The sequence below is a fragment of the Dendrobates tinctorius genome, unplaced genomic scaffold, assembly GCF_039654945.1.
Source record: "Dendrobates tinctorius isolate UK_male_01 unplaced genomic scaffold, ASM3965494v1 ptg000064l, whole genome shotgun sequence".
Lineage (NCBI taxonomy): Eukaryota > Metazoa > Chordata > Amphibia > Anura > Dendrobatidae > Dendrobates > Dendrobates tinctorius.
In genome coordinates, this window is record NW_027361732.1 from 22,307,148 (window position 1) to 22,325,356 (window position 18,209).

An 18,209-nucleotide genomic window follows, 5' to 3' on the forward strand; every position below is an offset into this window, starting at 1 on the left:
TTGTATCAATGTATTGTATGTAGTATGTATGTTGTATGTATGTTGTATGTCTGTAGCATGTTTTATGTATGTTGTATGTATGTACTATGTATGTAGTCTGTACTATGTATGTATGTATGTTGTATGAATGTAGTATATATGTAGTATGTATGTTGTATGTCTGTAGCATGTTTTATGTATGTTGCATGTATGTAATATGTATGTAGCATGTACTATGTATGTATGTTGTATGAATGTAGTATATATGTAGTATGTATGTAGTATGTATAAATGTAGTATATATGTGGTATGAATGTAGTATGTAGTATGTATGTATGTTGTATGAATGTAGTATATATGTAGTATGTATGTAGTATGTATGTTGTATGAATGTAGTATATATGAAGTATGTATGTAGTATGTATGTATGCTGTATGAATGTAGTATATATGAAGTATGTGTGTAGCATGTATGTATGTTGTATGAATGTAGTATATATGTAGTATGTATGTATGTTGTAAGAATGTAGTATATATGAAGTATGTATGTAGTACGCAGTATGTATGTATGTTGTATGAATGTAGCATGTATGTATGTTGTATGAATGTAGTATATATGAAGTACAGTGGGGAAAAAAAGTATTTAGTCAGTCAGCAATAGTGCAAGTTCCACCACTTAAAAAGATGAGAGGCGTCTGTAATTTACATCATAGGTAGACCTCAACTATGGGAGACAAACTGAGAAAAAAAAATTCAGAAAATCACATTGTCTGTTTTTTTTTCATTTTATTTGCATATTATGGTGGAAAATAAGTATTTGGTCAGAAACAAAATTTCATCTCAATACTTTGTGATATATCCTTTGTTGGCAATGACAGAGGTCAAACGTTTTCTTTAAGTCTTCACAAGGTTGCCACACACTGTTGTTGGTATGTTGGCCCATTCCTCCATGCAGATCTCCTCTAGAGCAGTGATGTTTTTGGCTTTTCGCTTGGCAACACGGACTTTCAACTCCCTCCAAAGGTTTTCTATAGGGTTGAGATCTGGAGACTGGCTAGGCCACTCCAGGACCTTGAAATGCTTCTTACGAAGCCACTCCTTCGTTGCCCTGGCGGTGTGCTTTGGATCATTGTCATGTTGAAAGACCCAGCCACGTTTCATCTTCAATGCCCTTGCTGATGGAAGGAGGTTTGCACTCAAAATCTCACGATACATGGCCCCATTCATTCTTTCATGTACCCGGATCAGTCGTCCTGGCCCCTTTGCAGAGAAACAGCCCCAAAGCATGATGTTTCCACCACCATGCTTTACAGTAGGTATGGTGTTTGATGGATGCAACTCAGTATTCTTTTTCCTCCAAACACGACAAGTTGTGTTTCTACCAAACAGTTCAAGTTTGGTTTCATCAGACCATAGGACATTCTCCCAAAACTCCTCTGGATCATCCAAATGCTCTCTAGCAAACTTCAGACGGGCCCGGACATGTACAGGCTTAAGCAGTGGGACACGTCTGGCACTGCAGGATCTGAGTCCATGGTGGCGTAGTGTGTTACTTATGGTAGGCCTTGTTACATTGGTCCCAGCTCTCTGCAGTTCATTCACTAGGTCCCCCCGCGTGGTTCTGGGATTTTTGCTCACCGTTCTTGTGATCATTCTGACCCCACGGGGTGGGATTTTGCGTGGAGCACCAGATCGAGGGAGATTATCAGTGGTCTTGTATGTCTTCCATTTTCTAATTATTGCTCCCACAGTTGATTTCTTCACTCCAAGCTGGTTGGCTATTGCAGATTCAGTCTTCCCAGCCTGGTGCAGGGCTACAATTTTGTTTCTGGTGTCCTTTGACAGCTCTTTGGTCTTCACCATAGTGGAGTTTGGAGTCAGACTGTTTGAGGGTGTGCACAGGTGTCTTTTTATACTGATAACAAGTTTAAACAGGTGCCATTACTACAGGTAATGAGGGGAGGAAAGAGGAGACTCTTAAAGAAGAAGTTACAGGTCTGTGAGAGCCAGAAATCTTGATTGCTTGTTTCTGACCAAATACTTATTTTCCACCATAATATGCAAATAAAATGAAAAAAAAACAGACAATGTGATTTTCTGGATTTTTTTTTCTCAGTTTGTCTCCCATAGTTGAGATCTACCTATGATGTAAATTACAGACGCCTCTCATCTTTTTAAGTGGTGGAACTTGCACTATTGCTGACTGACTAAATACTTTTTTTCCCCACTGTATGTATGTATTATGCAGTATGTATGTATGTTACATGAATGTAGTATATATGTAGTATGTACGTAGTATGTATGTATGTTGTATGAATGTAGTATGTATGTAGTATGTATGTTTTTTTGTTTTTTTACATTCAGCACATTAGCCAGATGATGGGACTACTACTTTCCCATCATTGGCTAATGTGTCAATCACTGTCATTGTGGCAGGCGTCGCCCGATGGGACTTGTAGCCCCATCGGACGATGCCTGCACAGACACACAACCCCCGGCAGGCCCGCACAGACCCCCGGCAGCCCGCACAGACCCCCGGCAGGCCCGCACAGACCCCCGGCAGCCCACACAGACCCCTGGCAGGACTGTACAGACCCCCGGCAGCCGGCACAGACCCCCGGCAGGCTCGTATAGACCCCCGGCAGACCCACACAGACCCCCGGCAGCCCACACAGGCCCCCCGGCAGGCCCGGACAGACCCCCGGCAGCCCACACAGACCCCCGGCAGGCCCGCACAGACCCCCGGCAGGCCCGCACAGACCCCGGGCAGGCCCGCACAGACCCCCGGCAGGCCCATACAGACCCTGCCCGCACACACAGACACGCACAGTGTCCGCCCACACACTGCCCACACTCTTCCGCCCTCCTGAACTGGATGTGCAAGTAAAGAAAGGGGTTTTTTTATTTCGATATTTCTGTCCCATTAACTTGCATGGGTTTCCGGTATCGGAATCGGCGATACCCAAAAGGTATCGGGTATCGGTCCGATCCAATCCGATCCGATATTTCCCAATATCGGAAAGTATCGCTCAACTCTAATCAGTACCCGTTACCCCTGATGTATGATTTATTCTCCAGAGTTAAAAGTGCCTGCTGGTTTACTAAGCTTCACCTCAGGGGGGCGTATAATCTTATTCGCATCAAGCACAGGGATGAATGGAAGACGGCGTTTAATACTCTGGAGGGACATTTTGAGTACCTGATGATGCCTTTTGTGCTCACTAATGCCCCTTCTGTCTTCCAGTCCTTTATGAATGATATTTTCCAGGACTTTGTGGATACGTTTTTGATCATCTATCTGGATGATATTTTGATCTTTTCCAGTGATTGGGATTCTCATGTGGAACATACCCGGACTGTGTTCCGGATTTTGAGGGAGAATTCCCTGTTTGTTAAGGGATCGAAATGCCTCTTTGGTGTACAGAGGATTTCATTTTTGGGATTTATTTTGTCTCCGTCGACTATTGAAATGGACCCGGCCAAGGTACAGGCCATTTATGATTGGGTTCAGCCCACTTCTTTGAAGGCTCTCCAGAAGTTTTTGGGTTTTGCTAATTTCTATTGTAAATTTATAGGTAATTTTTCTGGTATTGTCAAACCACTCACTGATCTGACCAAGAAGGGCGCTGATGTGCTGAATTGGTCTCCAGAGGCTGTCTCAGCATTTCAGGAGCTTAAGCGGAGATTGACTTCTGCTCCGGTTTTACGGCAACCTGATGTCTCACTTCCTTTTCAGGTGGAGGTACATGCTTCTGAGATTGGTGCAGGAGCTCTGTTGTCCCAAAAAGATCCTGTGAATTTTAAAATGAATCCATGTGCCTTCTTTTCTCGAAAGTTCTCCCCATCTGAACGCAACTATGATGTGGGGAATCGGGAATTGTTGGCCATGAAATGGGCATTTGAAGAGTGGAGACATTGGTTGGAGGGAGCTACACATCAAGTTGTGGTCCTCACTGACCACAAGAATTTGATTTATCTGGAGTCAGCCAGACGCTTGAATCCTAGACAGGGTAGGTGGGCCTTGTTTTTCACACGTTTCAATCTTGTGGTCTCTTTTCTTCCGGGCACTAAGAATGTTAAGGCAGACGCCCATTCTAGGAGTTTCTTTGCTGATTCTCTTATTGTGACCGAGCCTACTACCATCCTAGGTGAGGGGGTAGTTCTTTCTGCCATTTCGCCCGATTTGAGACGCGCCCTGGAGGAATTTCAGGAGGATAAACCTGAGCGTTTTCCTATGGGAAATTTGTATGTTCCTGACCAGTGGAGGAAGAGAGTGATGTCTGAGGTTCATTGCTCCGCATTGGCTGGTCATCCAGGTATTTTTAGTGCCAGAGATTTGGTGAGCCGGTCTTTTTGGTGGCCTGCCTTATCTCGTGATGTCAGGAATTTTGTGCAGTCCTGTGGGACTTGTTCTCGGTCTAAACCCTGTTCTCATTCTAGTGGGTTATTGATGCCCCTGCTGGTGCCCAAAAGGCCATGGACCCATATCTCAATGGATTTTATTTCTGATCTTCCTGTCTCTCAGAGAATGACTGTTATCTGGGTGATTTGTGATAGATTCTCTAAGATGGTCCATCTTGTACCACTCCCAAAGTTTCCATCTTCCTCAGAGTTGGTGCCCTTGTTTTTACAACAGGTGGTTCGGTTGCATGGGATTCCTGAGAACATTGTGTCAGACAGAGGAGTCCAGTTTGTTTCCAGATTCTGGAAAGCCTTTTGTTCCAATCTGGGAATTCAGTTATCTTTCTCCACTGCGTTTCATCCTCATACCAATGGGCAGACTGAGAGAACAAACCAGACTTTGGAGTCTTATTTGAGATGTTTTATATCTGCGGAACAGGATGATTGGGTCTCATTTTTGCCCTTGGCTGAATTCGCGCTAAACAATAGAGTTCGTTCTGCCACTTTGATGTCGCCCTTTTTCTATAACTTTGGGTTTCATCCTCAATTCTCTTCAGGGCAAGTGGAATCTTTGGCTTGCCCAGGTGTGGACACTGTGGTAGAGAGAATGCAGCAGATTTGGGACCAAGTGGTGGATAAGTTGTCACTCTCTCAAAAAAAGGCCCAGCGATTTTCCAACCGGCATATGACCATTGGTCCCCGGTTTAAAGTGGGTGATATGGTTTGGTTGTCGTCCAAGAATATTTCTATTAAGGTTGCGTCTCCAAAGTTTAAGCCAAGATTTATTGGACCTTATAAGATTTTGGAGATTCTTAATCCTGTTTCTTTTCGATTGGCTCTTCCAGTTACGTTTAAGATCCATAACGTATTTCACAAGTCACTGTTGAAGAGGTTTGTTGAGCCAGTAGTTCCCGTGGCGGCACCTCCTGACCCTGTATTGGTTATAGGCAATGTGGAATATGAGGTAGAGAAAATATTGGATTCTCGTTTGGTTAGACGGAGACTCCAGTATTTGGTCAAATGGAAGGGTTATGGCCAGGAGGATAATTCTTGGGTCTCTGCCTCTGACATTCATGCCAATAGATTGGTTCGTGCTTTTCACCAGGCCCATCCTGATCAGCCTGGTGGCGTGGATGAGGGTTCGGTGACCTCTCCTCAAGGGGGGGTACTGTTGTGAATTAATTTTCTGGTCTGCCAGTCGTGAGTTCTCTTTCCGGGCTCCCTCTGGTGGTTGCAGGAGGTAGTGAAGCTGATTTAATTAGCAGAGACCTGCAACCTGATAATGAGGATGAGGATTGGACATCTGGAGTCTCAGACTGGATTTAAGACAGCCGACTCCCTATTCCCATGCTGGTGATTTTTTCTGCCACTTGAGGTCTTGGCTTCCAACTCAGTTCCTGTCATCTCAAGCTAACTTTTGTCTGCTAATGTCCACATTTGATTTGGTTTTGTCTTTTCAGTTTCTGTGTGGTCGGCCAGCCCCGGCTGGGGCTGTGCGGAATTTCCACTCTCATGTTACTGTATGTGCCAGTTTGCTTTTGTCCCTTATTAGATTGGCCTCTTTTTTGCTCTGTTCTCAGAATATGCCAGAGTGCTGATATAGTGGGTGAAGTCTAGTGACTTCAGGGGTTTTTTTCTATCAGAAGTGTTGGACATTATTTGCAGGGTTTTTTGACGTGATCGCAAACAGTATCTTTCCTTTCCTGTCCTTTCTAGTTAGTGTGGGCCCCAGAGTTTGCTCAGCCTATTTTCCTACCTGTGTTTGTGCTTTCATCTTGTTTCACCATCATTGCATGTGTGGGGGCTCTCTATTCCTTTGGGGTCTGCTCTGGGGCAGTTAGTTTTCCCCTTTTCTTGCTTTAGGCTCATTTAGTCCTCCGGCTGTGATGAGGCGTCTAGATTCAACGTAGGTACGCTCCACGGCTACTGTTAGTTGTGTGGTTAGGATCAGGGGTCTGCAATCCTCATAGTTACCAACCTCTCTGGTTTTTCTGTGGCTTAGCTTGTTTTTGTTTTCCTCCTCGGTGACCCATTCATAACAGGCAATGCCATGACAAGGCCAGCAACATCACACTGGTCCTACTCCAAGGATTATGGTGTTTGATAGTATAATGTATGATAGTTGGACTCCTCTAGTCTTCTTGCCAGGTACAGCTTGATGTTGCCTTGATTTGTTTATGGAGCCAGACTATTTCTCTAAAGTGTTCCAGGAGATGTTGCAGTATTTCTGGATGTGTCTCCAATCAAGCACTTCTGGGAAGTCATAGATCAACAATTGCGAAAGGAGCTGCCAGCAGCAAATCTTGATGATTTAAAAGAAAAAAATGGCAATTGATGGGGTAGAAATAGATAAAAAAACATGGCTAAGAATGGGGGAGCCATTAGCAGAGGCAAAAGCACCACCAACATTGACACTAGTCAGCAATCCGAGCTCTAGTACTACTAAATAGAGATGAGAGAACCTTTTAAGGTTCAGTTTGGCTTGGACTTGCCTATGTTTGCCAAACAGTTCGCCAAACAGTTTCCGAACTTATCCGAACCCCATTGAATTCAATGGAAGGCAAACCAAACACATAGACAAAAACCTCAGGGGGCCCAAAAGCTGCCAAAACAGCTGAAATTAGGGGAAATCACAAGGAAAAGGAGCATCAATTGACCCAGAATACAAACAGTATAATTGTGTGACATGTATGCATGAGACAGGGCTTGGACCAGCATTTCTAGCTTAAACATTGATCAGTAATAGGTGGATGAGTGACAATTGTAGGCCACGTGCTCTGAGAGCTCTACCAAATTCAGGCAAAACACATGAAGGAGAACGAACTTGGAGTCAAAACATTTCCAAAAATTAGGGTAAACACCAAGAAAATTGCTATCAATTGACCCACAGTAGAAATTATATAATGGCACATCAGTCAGCCATGGGCCAAGTATAAGTCAGGGTCTGGGCCAGCAGTTAAAGCTTTTAAATGAAGTTGAAATTTAGATGTGGGTGAAGGACCGGTGTAGGCCTGCTGTGCTGGGAGCACTGCCAATTTCAGGCATTGCACATGAAAAAGACCCAACTTGGAGTCAAAACATTTCCAAAAATAAGGTGCAGACACAAAGAAAAGTGTGTCAATTGATCCACAGTAGAAATGTTATAATGGTGCAGCATGGATGGATGGGACAGGGACTGGCCCAGCATTTCTAACTTACAAACTGTTCAGTAAGAGGTGGTTCAGTATAGGCCTGGTCTCCACATTTCAAAAATTTATTGACTCACACCAATAAAGTGGCATCAATTTCACTAGAGTAGAAATAGTATAATGGGCTCTGACACCCCTACCACTACAAGCAACCTACCAATTTGCAGTCTTCACATTTCAACACCATCCAGGAGAGGGAGCTTTGTATTACATTTGTAAGCACTCTTATTATCATTCTAGCTTCTCCACATGCATTACGGAAGTTTATTTCTTTCCATACACTTGGCTAACATGTTGGTTCATTATGCCCTAAACTCTACTCTTTAGTACCTTAACTATATATATATATATATATATATATATATATATATACATATTGATAGGGTAGATCTATAGTGAAACCTACTGGGGCAATTTATTGATACTAGTCTTATTTCAGTCCAAGTTCGGTTATATATTTCAGATGCATGAAAGATCCCTTATATACTTGTACTCATAGGTCTTAGCATTTTGGTTTACTATTTAACATTTAGCCTTTGTTCCCTCTTGACTATGGTTCTTTTCATGTTTGGGTGTGCTGCCCTGTTTTAAAATTTTTATCTTTTTCATGTACATTGATTTTTTACCTGTTATTGTCACCGGATGTAATTTAATAAATTACCACTGTTTTTTCACCACATTATGTATGGACTTTATGGTCGGCTTCTCTCCTTCTTTTTCCTCATGTCCATAAGAGATGATGGGCCCTCTTTCACCCCGACTGTTGCGAGTAAACAAGTAGAGGTTCTGCAGCCCAGACCTGTGTGAGAACACTTGCCACGGTGATGGAAGAAGCAGCAGATGCAGTTGGGTGGCCGGTAATTGGTGAGGCCTGCTAGAACGCATTTTAGCACAATAAGATTCACAGATTAAGGCTTGTTGATTGCGCATGTGCCTAAAATGGAGGAAGAGGAGGAGTGTCCACTAGATGCAATTCTTGCCATCCACTGGAGCACATGCGCTTTGTGGCTCACATCTACAAGGCATACTGCTGTGGGGCTGCCAAAGACAGAGAGTCAAGTTCCCCATCCAGTAACAGAAGTTGTCAATTGTTGAGCCGGCATTTATTCAGTAGAGCTTTTAGTGCCATCCACCCCACATACACCAAGAATATTCCCCCTTCAACCATGACCTGGCTTTTCCACACTCTTGTTGCATGTACCCTTCCCCTCTTTTAACCAGCTGTTTCACAACCCTCTTCGCTTTGACATATGTAGGAATTTTTTTTTTTTTACCGTGACCACAACTGTGGAACTGAGAACTTGATGCTTTTGCTGACAGAGAGTGGAGTAGGGAGTACACGACAAACTGCTGGACTGTGTGTGAGGTTCAGGCAGAGATGTTATGGTGAATTGAAAAAGATGTGGTGCGCTTGGTGGGTAAGATCAGTCAAAAAGAACAGGAACGTCCACTTCCATAACAGCTGACAGGTGAAAGGCTCTCACTCACAGCAAATGTACAATTGTGCTCAAAAGTTTACATACCCCAGCAAATTTTTTCAAATCATAATGACAACCCAAAACATCCAAATGACCCTGATCAAAAGTTTACATACCCCATTTCTTAACACCATGTATTGCCCCCACTAACATCAATGACAGTTTGAAGTCTTTTATGGTAGTTGTGTATGAGGTTCTTTATTTTCTCAGATGGTAAAGCTGCCCACTCTGCTTGGCAAAAAGCCTCCAGTTCTTGTAAATTCCTTGTCTGTCTAGCATGAACTGCATGCTTGAGATCTCCCCAGTGTGGCTCAATTATATTGCGGTCAGGAGACTGAGATAGCCACTCCAGAACCTTCAATTTGTTCTGCTGTGGTCAATGATAGGTCGACTTGGCCTTGTGTTTTGAATTGTTGTCGTGTTGGAATGTCCAAGTATGTCCCATGCGCAGCTTCGAGGCTGATGATTGCAAATTTGCCTCCAGTATTTGCTGATAACATGCTGCATTCATCTTTCCTTTAACTTTGACCAAGTTTCCTGTGCCTTTGTAGCTCACAAATCCCCAAAACATCAGTAATTCACCTCAATGCTTTACAGTAGGAATAGTGTTCCTTTCATAATAGGCCTTGTGACATCTCTACAAATATAATGCTTATGGTTGTGGCCAAAAAGTTCAATTTTGGTCTCATCACTCCAAATTACCTTATTCCAGAAGTTTTGAGGCTTGTTTATGTGCTGTTTCATGTATTTGCACAGTAATGGCTTTCTTCTGGCGACTCAACCATGCAGCCCATTTTTCGTCAAGTGCCTCCTTATTGTGCATCTTGAAATAGCCACACCACTTGTTTTCAGAGAGTCCAGTATTTCAGCTGAAGTTATTTGTGGGTTTTTCTTTGCATCTCAAACAATTTTCCTGGCAGTTGTGGACGAAATTTTTGATGGTCTATCTGACCGTGGTTTTGTTTTTACAGAGCCTCTGATTTTCCATTTGATAATCACAGTTTTAATGCTGCTAACTGGCATTGTCAATTCCTTGGACTTTTTTTGTATTCCTTTCCTGTTTTATACAGTTCAACTATCTTTTCCTGTAGATCCATTGACAATTCTTTTGCTTTCCCCATGACACACAATTCATAAAAGTCAGTGGCTGGATGAAAGATGCAAAAGTCTGTCTGGATACCAGAAACTCACTCAGCTTTTATGCACACACACTGAGTGCAAGCACACAGGTCAGTGAGGTGAGGATGTTACCTTTCGTAGCCATTCAAACCCATTTGTGTCAACTTCTGTGCATGTTATCAGGCCAACTCACCAGGATATGTAAACTTTTGATCAGGTTCATTTACAGTACATGTTTTGGGTTGTCATTATGATTTGAAAAGAAAAAACACAGTAGTTTGACAATAAATGGCTTCACCCAACCACTAGCCAAGAGTGGAGAAAAGGTTTTGGTGTTATTATTCATATTCCCTGAAAAAAGGCCAAGAATGCAATAATTCTGCTGGGGTATGTCAGCTTTTAAGCACAACTCTAGCAGGTAAACAAGTGGAGGTTCTGTGGTCCGAGACCTGTGTGAGAACTTTTGCCATGGTGATGGAGGAAGAAGCAGCAAAAGCAGTTGATGAGTCTGCCAGTGGTTGGCAATGCCCACTAGGCCACAGTGTGATTCCCAGACTAACGCATGTTGATCACTCATGCACCAGTTCATGCATGTAGTAATCAAATTATTGGAATTTTTGCCTCTACTGAGTCGCTTTTTACAAAGTTGGCAGGTAACTTGAGTTGGGTCATCCTTTGCAGTCCCAAGTAAGGTCGATGCTAGGCAGCCCTTGTGAACTGCAGACTTGCAACTATTGCTGTTCACAGCCAGAGTTAAGGCTGAGGAAGCAGTGCTTGTCATGGTTGTATTACTCCGTTTCTGTGCAGCAAGCCACAGTGTAACTTCCGTGTCTTCCTCCTCTACCTCCTTTGCTGAGCTACTCATCTGCATACCTGTGGGTTCAGACCAAGTGAAATCTACTGCCTCATCATCATCCTCTCTGTTCCCCCACTTCTTGCCCTGAAAGTCACCCTCCTCTGCTTCCTGCCCTGACAACACAGTACAACTGAGTTATCTGAGTCTCATCAAGATCACCTCTATCCCCGGGGGTTAACATCTGGGGATGGGAGTCTGGATTCTGCTTGGATCCTACTTTGTCCGGCCATGGATCCAACTGAAAAAAATGTTGGGCATTGGTGCAGATGCTTTCCTTCTCTTGATTCTCCGCTCATCATACAGCACCACTATCCTACCCAAAGTCCTAACAAAAGCATTAGCGGAATCTCTATCTTTTACTGATTTTTGACCAAATTTTGTGGCATTTGAGGAAACTGCTTAGGCATCCGAACACGAATCCAAATGTGTAAGGCTTGTGCCGAATTTGAGATTGGCAAACTTTTTCCGAACAACTTTGCTCATTTCTACTATTAAACTCAACACATATTTTGCCTCCTTTTTTCAGCAAGCTTATTAATGGCGATGAAGTTGAGGGTGTTATGAATTACATGGCATCTCCATCACAGCTGAATGATTGACAGTGACACTGTCAATTTAAGTCAGTGTTCTTCATAGAACAGTTTTTTGCATCACTGGATTTTTTTTGGACCATTTTTCATATACAGTGTTATTAAGTGGGCTACTTTACTACTGGTTACCATCTGTTTCTACAATAAGGCCACTTGGACATTATAAATCTGTGTTTGTGTTTCAGAGCTTATAAGGGGGTTATAAATGGTCCTAGGAAACCTCAGAGTTTCACAGGTTCCTTTGCGGAGAAATAGGATACATCGTAGCTTTGCAATTTATGGAGAATACATTTACTGCAACGTTTTTTGAAAAATTCAACAAACCTGGTGAATTTGAAATTCAAAAGATTATCATCTTTAGATAAGACATTTATACAAGGTGCATAACTGTTTCAAACAAGTCTTTTTAACAACTCTGCCTAAATGTCAATAAGAAACTCTAATGTCATGTTCACATATAATCTAAATGCTGTGCTTTTCTGCTGCATTATTTATCCTCATTTGCTTTGCTGGAATGTCCAAGCAAATTTGATTTAATGAAACCATTGCCATTGTGCATGTTGAATTTGCGGTTTTGGTGCCTTTTTTCTATAAGCTTTTTATGTGATGCCTGAAAAAAATATTTAAAATATACATGTAACAAACGTAAGTAAAAATTTGTGTAAAAATCGCAGTTGTGTTTTTAAGTGCAGACTGAAAGCTTTCTTGTACTATGCAAAAAAACATTAAAAATGTTGTTTAATTGTGCACCAAGACACATCAGAGAATGCATCAATTCATTAAAGAAACTACAAATAATACAATCACCAGAGAATATTGTTATTGTGTAGTTTTGTGTTTAAACCCTGCAGAAAACATACCGATGAAAAGCAGCAGAAAAACAAACATTTATTGTGAACACAGCCAATAAGTGGTTGATTTACTCACTAAATGCATTAGTATTCTACTTTTACAGTTAATGCAATTAAAATGTTACCTGCACAGTTTATGCATGCAATAAAGTGTAAGAAAATATTAGAATGCAGAAATTGCAATGCCAACTTTTACAAACAAATGATGATTGAAGCCCATTTCATATTAATATGTTTTGTTTTTTGCTACCACATAAAATCTATTCATTTTATCACATTCTGTTTGTATTCAGTGTATATTCCTATTATATCCTACTAGATTAAGGCCCGATGCTATCGCATCGAGAGGATAGTGACACACCTCTTGCCATGATAACCCTCAATACACACACACCTCCTCAACATACACTCCTCTCACCTTTCACCATCTCCACTCACATCCACTCACTCTTTCACTCCACATACGACCCTTTCTCTCACTCCGTCTCTCATACTCACACTGTCATCGTCGCTGCTCCATGATCCCCGACATCTTCTTCCGCCGGCGCCATCCTGGATCCCGACGTTGTCCACGCCGGCGACATGTTCTTGCGGCCATGCCATCTTGAGTATTCTGAAATCCTGCGAGTGGACATTAGTGGAGATAGTGAAAGGTGAGAGGAGTGTGTGTTGAGGAGTGGTGTGTTGAGGGTTAACATGGCAAGAGGTGTGCTGTGACGTCACCAGTTACAACTGGACGGAAGTTGTTACAACCCGGAAGCTGCTTAGCGCATTTATTATAGTAGATTAAGGCCCGATGCTATCGCATCGAGAGGATAGTGACACACCTCTTGACATGTTAACCCTCAATACACACACACCTCCTCAACACACCACACCACCTCAACACACACTCCTCTCACCTTTCACCATCTCCACTCACGTCCACTCACTCTTTCACTCCACATACGACCCTTTCTCTCACTCCATGTCTCATACTCACACCGTCATCGTCGCTGCTCCACGATCCCCGACATCTTCTTCCGCCGGCGCCATCCTGGATCCCGACATTGTCCACGCCGGCGACATGTTCTTGCGGCCATGCCATCTTGAGTATTCTGAAATCCTGCGAGTGGACATTAGTGGAGAAAGTGAAAGATGAGAGGAGTGTGTGTTGAGGAGTGGTGTGTTGAGGGTTAACATGGCAAGAGGTGTGCTGTGACGTCACCGGATACAACTGGACGGAAGTTGTTACAACCCGGAAGCTGCTTAGCGCATTTATTATAGTAGATTAAGGCCCAATGCTATCGCATCAGGAGGATAGTGACACACCTCTTGCCATGTGAACCCTCAACACACAGTCGTCCTCAACACACCACACCGCCTCAACACACACTCCTCTCACCTTTCACCATCTCCACTCACGTCCACTCACTCTTTCACTCTACATACGACCCTTTCTCTCACTCCGTCTCTCATACTCACACCGTCATCGTCACTGCTCCACGATCCCCGACATCTTCTTCCGCCGGCGCCATCCTGGATCCCGACATTGTCCACGCCGGCGACATGTTCTTGCGGCCATGCCATCTTGAGTATTCTGAAATCCTGCGAGTGGACATTAGTGGAGATAGTGAAAGGTGAGAGGAGTGTGTGTTGAGGAGTGGTGTGTTGAGGGTTAACATGGCAAGAGGTGTGCTGTGACGTCACCAGTTACAACTGGACGGAAGTTGTTACAACCCGGAAGCTGCTTAGCGCATTTATTATAGTAGATTAAGGCCCGATGCTATCGCATCGAGAGGATAGTGACACACCTCTTGCCATGTTAACCCTCAATACACACACACCTCCTCAACACACCACACCGCCTCAACACACACTCCTCTCACCTTTCACCATTTCCACTCACGTCCACTCACTCTTTCACTCCACATACGACCCTTTCTCTCACTCCGTCTCTCATACTCACACCGTCATCATCGCTGCTCCACGATCCCCGACATCTTCTTCCACCGGCACCATCCTAAATCCCGACGTTGTCCACGCCGGCGACATGTTCTTGCGGCCACGCCATCTTGAGTATTCTAAAATCCTGCGACTGGACGTTAGTGGAGATAGTGAAAGGTGACAGGAGTGTGTGTTGAGGAGGAGTGGTGTGTTGAGGGTTAACATGGCAAGAGGTGTGCTGTGACATCACCAGTTACAACTGGACGGAAGTTGTTACAACCCGGAAGCTGCTTAGCGCATTTATTATAGTAGATAGATGTATCACACCTATGTTTTTATGTGGATAAGATATTTACATAGTGAGCCTCAAGAAGGACAGTATTACTGATGTATGTAAAGTGCTATTGAAATAATAGTACTCTATTAATAAATAAAAAATTAATTATTATTACCTAAGTTATGTAGGTATGTGTTAGCTATGTAGTTGAAATCTACGTATGTTTGCCTAAATTTTTTTTGTTTTTTCCTTTTTTTTTTATCTATATATACCTATACCTATGTATATTTTTATGAATTTAAATATGTCTATGACATATATGTGAAAGAGATAATTAGTGTAAGATATATCTATCTGCTTAAAATATTTATATATATAACATATATCAAGCTATGTATAGAAGTCTTAGAAGTCTATTATCTATATATATTTAGAATGTAACTATTATTTATATATCTATATATCTATCAATTCCAGGACCAACTTAAATAGTTTAAAGTAAGACATTTTTGTAAACGACATTTCTAGTGAAGATTTTTGGGCTATTAGGTAGCAATTTTCCTTGAAGTGGTGTATCCACCACTTTGACCCTAACGTTGCTGCGTTGCTTTACTCGGGAGAATGCAACATACAATTGTCCATGGGCAAATACAGGTTCGGGCAAAAAAATTCCAACTCGATTGAGGGTCTGTCCTTGGGATTTGTTAATGGTCATAGCAAAAGCAGGTTTTAGAGGAAACTGTCGACGTTTTAATTTAAAAGGTAACCCAGTTTCTGAAGGACACAAATCGATGCGTGGAATAAACACAATGTCTCCTTCAGCTGAGCCAGTAATCACTTTAGCCTGTATGATGTTGCGGAGTAAGGCAATGACAATGAGGCGAGTGCCATTGCAGAGACCTTTCTTGGTGTTTAGGTTTCTTAATAGCATCACAATGGTGCCAATTTTAAGTTTTAAGAGATGTGATGGCATTCCTGATGGTGTCAGAGAGTTTAAAAATTCAACTGGGTAGTTTTCACATTCCTCTGCCTCATCAGCATCGACAGAATCATCACTTTTATATACAGTATAATCACCACTAATGCGATCCATTACTTTACAGTTCAGAAAATCGACGTCATCATTTTTCGGACATAGTATAGCATGTGATGCAGCAGTGTCGAGGCTTTGTTGGTCATTATCATCAATGCAAATATGGTCTCCAAAGATCTCGGTTACTATAGAGCCAGTGCAAAGCATGTCTGGAGGAATTTCAATGACATCCTCTCCAAGGTTATGTTCATTAGACAGCTCACCATTTCCAAGTTTAAGCAACCAAGTGCTGTATTCAGGATCAGTGGAGCGCATGTTGTTGATTAGCGGTAGTCTGGTAAAATGTTGCCAATGTTCTGAATATTTAATGCAGGAATCTACAATGTCTATTCTTGTTCCATGAGCGATGACGGGAAGACATTGTCTGAAGTCTCCTCCCAGAACAATAACTTTACCTCCAAATGGTGTTTTATTTTTTTCAGCAACATTTGTTGTCATGATGTCACGTAGAAGTCTATCTATCACATTCAATGCATGTTTTCGGACCATAGTGCACTCATCAATAATAAAAAGTTTTGTACTCTGTAAATGTTTTCCTGCATTTGTATCGTTTTTAATCCTGGAAACAGATGTTTCGTTGATCGGAATAGGTATGCCATATAGAGAGTGGATTGTTCGGCCTCCTTGTATCAAGTTAGATGCTATTCCTGTAGTTGCTGCAGGTGACACAATTTCTCCTTGTCCTCTTAAATGATGTGTAAGTAGATGGTATAGGTAGGTCTTTCCACTGCCACCAGGTCCATCGAGAAAAAAGCACTTTGGTATTAAACTGCTATTTTGTAAAGCTTCAGTAATGACATCATAGGCAAAAAGTTGCTCCTGATTAAGAGTTTCTTTCATCTCTGCAGCTTTTTTTAACTCATAATCCTTATCATATTGTTTAAGGAGTTTTTTAATATTTTTTGCTGGGCGTGGTAAATTATAATCAGCAAAAGTTTTTCCATGGACTATGAGGACATCTTGGACATCTTTCATAGCATATCCTTCACAATCGATACACTCTTCAGTGTTGCTGTGGTATGTATGACAATAGTCTTGTAAAAAATGGTCCTTAAATTCATTCCACAATTCAAGTGGATTACTGGGGGGGGCCAAAAATACAGATATAAGCAAACATGTCTCTAAGTTGGGAAGGCATGTTAAGAATGCAAGCATCTGTTAAAGTATGCCTCCAGATGCTATCATCGAATAATAATCCAAGTGCTAACGCAGCATCCTTAAAGGTTTCATGCATAACTCCATTGACGGTTTTAATGCTGTCAAAACTGGTAGCAGCTTTTACATGCAGTAACAACAAACGTAAATAATAGTGTTCTTGGTCTTTCACACTAACAGTATACATTCTTCCAATAACTGTGAGACCCCCTCGTTTTCTTTGTTCCCATGTGCCTTGTTTCCAAACGTAGTGTTCTGGAATTTCGCGGTAGAAATAGTTATGTGCATTGTGGTCGATCTTATTAAGGTTGAAATACGCCATAAGTGTAGAATTGGAATTGAGCTTTTGATGGATGTTGTCTGCAGAGTCATTCTCATGAAAATAGAGTGGTTGAGAATTAGGCAGATGTACGGCTAGGCGAATGATGGCATGAGATTGTTTATGCATAGGAAAAGCAAATATCCGCCATGCAGCCTCAGGTGCACTAACATATCTGGTATCCATAAATTGGTGTGTTTCATCATGTTGGATGTTATTTTGGGAAATTTCAAGGTTGGCTTTGTCATGTCCTTTGTAAACGTATTTAAGAAAATATTTTACACTTTGAATGGAAGCACATATTTCTACATTAATATGGCACTTGTATTTGGTGAGTAAAAATGGGTTATATGGAACTACCCATGAATTGTCAATCGTCTTAGAATGGTGTTCATATGTTTTGCCAATGGGTCTGCGGTAAGTGGGATAGCCATCCTTTTCTTTGATGGTATATGGTTGGTTTTGTTTTGGGAAACCTTTGCTACACTTTCCAAGATCCATACAGGGAGAATTAGGATTGTGTTCTCCACAGGGACCATGAATCATGTGTTGAAGAACAATGTTATGGAGCTGAGGGTAGATTGTTTCATCAGGTATTTCAGCCCAGACTATATTGTCTATGTCTGCCTCAGTCCGTAATTTAGACAGGCTGTCAAGAATAATTAAAATATGAGCGTGTGGGAGACCACGCTTCTGAAATTCAATGACATGGACCATTGCAGTGACGTTTCCAAATAATCCACTGCTAATGTCTTTTAAGAGGGATTCCAGTTTAATTTTAAAGACACGTGCAACCAAGTCTGGTCTGTGTTCAACACGCTGCCACGGTTCTAAATGTGTAGTAATCTCATTCCACTTAGGATTACATGTCATGGTGATAAATAGATCTGGTCGACCATACTTTGTAACAATAGCCATAGCATCCTGGTAGCGCTGCTGCATGTTTCTTGGACTGCCTTCAAAAGAAGATGGTAAAAT